At 39.1% G+C, this 2500-nt stretch overlaps 1 protein-coding gene and 1 long non-coding RNA gene across 2 annotated transcripts in view; one reads left to right on the forward strand and one right to left on the reverse strand.

Moving 5' to 3' along the window:
* Window positions 1-350, forward strand: part of LOC138014904 (uncharacterized) — a 10569-nt gene extending 10219 nt beyond the window's left edge. Inside the window, exon 3 of the long non-coding RNA XR_011125446.1 lies at window positions 1-350. This exon is cut by the window's left edge and continues 37 nt beyond it. This is a non-coding gene — a long non-coding RNA (uncharacterized lncRNA).
* The window catches only part of LOC138017184 (adhesion G protein-coupled receptor L4-like), a gene marked incomplete at its 5' end in the record, with an annotated part of 124930 nt that overhangs the window by 120256 nt on the left and 2174 nt on the right, over window positions 1-2500 (reverse strand). The gene's annotated exons all lie outside the window — the stretch shown is intronic.

Raw genomic sequence — 2500 nt, forward strand, 5'->3', positions numbered from 1 at the left:
CCTAACATTGCTTCTTTTCACTTGCCCCACAAGTTGGTGTGCATGAAACCATACTGAGTCCTTTAAATTAATATTACGAAAGTTAATAAGAAATGCTCTAGGGTGGAATAATTTAGTTCAGATTATTAAGAATTTGTCAAGACATCTTTATATAAGTGTGGTCAGAGTAAGAGATTTAACAGTAACTTCATTAAAATCACCACAAATTAATTGCATTTTTTATAATCAATGTTTTTGTATTTCTCCTTTTAACTGAACGTTACATGTACTTCAAGGCTTTTGCTGTGGATTAATTAATATGGATAGAAAAAGTGGAGTTAAAGCAATAAAAACATTGTTCAGCCACTGAAGAGTGTTACTCGCAATAATGGTATCATTGAATTCAACTTTTAGCTTAATTTTCCAAACTTTCAGTACTTATAGTAATGTATGTGTGTGTTACTGGTGTGTAACTCATGTAGAAAATATGAAGTGTATTCTGTTATTAATTTCTTCGTGCTCAATGTCTTGTCTTTGTGGGATTTCTGAGGGCTTCATTGATCTTTAACATACGATACAAAGTCTCGTCTCTCACAAAAAAAAAATTACCCCCTTGTGGGGACGCAATATGTGTATTTTTCATACCAACTTATGAGGACTTTGCTGAAGTCCCCAGAAGTATGGTATGGTTACAGTTAAATGCCAACTTCTGGGGACATTTTTGTGAGGACTCGAAAATGTCCCCATATTCTGAACTGTCCCCACAGAGCTGGTGTGCATTCATATGTCTGTCCCCGTAAGTGTGCATTTGTGAGTGCACACATACATACATACACACATACATACATACATACATACATACATACATACATACATACATACATACATACATACATACATACATACATACATACATACATACATACATACATACATACATACATACATACATACATACATACATACATACATACATACATACATACATACATACATACATGCATACATACATAAATACATTGAGATGCTTTATCAACATGTCTCCGACGATGAGTTTTTTCGCTTCCGTAGTAATTTTAGCCTTTGCTCGAGTTTCACTGTGTTCCGGATTCCGGATTCCAACTTTTAAGCAAATCCGGTTCATTTAATCATAACGCCTTCAATCTCCATACCATAACAACAAACAGCTACAGATAAGTTGCTTTTCAGTTGGAGAATCGTGCTTGTGAAAATCGTCAGATTTAATATAAACTTTAAAAACTTGCCATCGCGGATATTGTATTCATTTCTTGCCACATCCCTATGCCATCAATACTGTATAAAATGTTGTTGATGAAACTAACACCATCCGAGTTTAACCTCTACTGAACATACAAGCTACGCGCATATGCGTCAAAGATTCTCAGTTGGGCAATGTATGCCGATCACACCCTGGGTACCAGCGCCTGATTCTATGGCTGTCTTCGTATGTCTCATATGGCTGGCAATTTCACCGTCAATGCTCAGAGTAGTCGGGTATGCTTTGATATGATTTTTGATTGTGGGAACTTTTCGGTCACACGATCCTTTTCCACCGTTAGGGTGCTAACTTCTACCTCCGGGATCCGGCTCTTTTCCAGCTTAGTACTAGAGTCGCGCGATGATGAGGGCAGATTGTCATTGACTTATGTCAAACAGTGCTAAAAACACCAAACCAGAAGAGAAACCGGAGACTAAAGCAGGCGTGTACAGGTAGGGATGGAGAGCTGGCGGGAGAACGAGGAGGTCGCGCGACCTCCTCGTTCTCCCGCCAGTTCTTCATCCCTACCTGCTCACGCCTGCTTTACTCTCCGGTTTCTCTTCTCCTTCGAACGCCTGTCACGCGGGCTACTTTTTTCAGTTGGTTACTTATGTGGGAGTGAGTGTGCTAAAAAGAGCTCCTTTCAAAGTTAACTGTTTTCAACTAACTGAGAATTAAAATTTAGAAATGAAAAAGAAAGAGCGAGTTTTTGATGTTTTTCTTTGAACCACTGGTTAGCCAAAAAATCCGGAAATTTCGGTTCGAGGTCAAATGGAAGGGCAATTTTCCGGAAAATCTTTTCGGAAGTTGTGGACAACCTCCAGAGGTAGTCCTCTTTTTCCGTTTGGAATGGAATTCGAGAAACGCCCTTACCATTTGCGAGAATCGTTCCGTTTCCAGGCCTATCTCACAAGACCGAGTAAACATGCGCGATGGAATGCGAAGTAGTAAAATGGTAAGCGCCATTCTCATCCGGTTGATCATTAAATTCAGAAAATCGCTTACCTTTATGCAACGATCATTCCATCCGGATTATTTAGCTAAATGGTAAGAACCCACTTGTCTACCACTCATCACGCTGAATTTTACAACTGTCACTGGTCGTCATTACGGCTGTAAAGTAGTCTGATCATGAATCACGGAAAACCCCTTTGCCACTCTCAAAGTAGAGAAGGCTGCGTTAGTATAGCATTTTAAATAAATGGTGATGAATAAAGCCTTGAAAATTGATGCGTCAGTATA

The sequence above is a fragment of the Montipora capricornis genome, chromosome 9 (assembly GCF_036669925.1).
Source record: "Montipora capricornis isolate CH-2021 chromosome 9, ASM3666992v2, whole genome shotgun sequence".
Taxonomy (NCBI): domain Eukaryota; kingdom Metazoa; phylum Cnidaria; class Anthozoa; order Scleractinia; family Acroporidae; genus Montipora; species Montipora capricornis.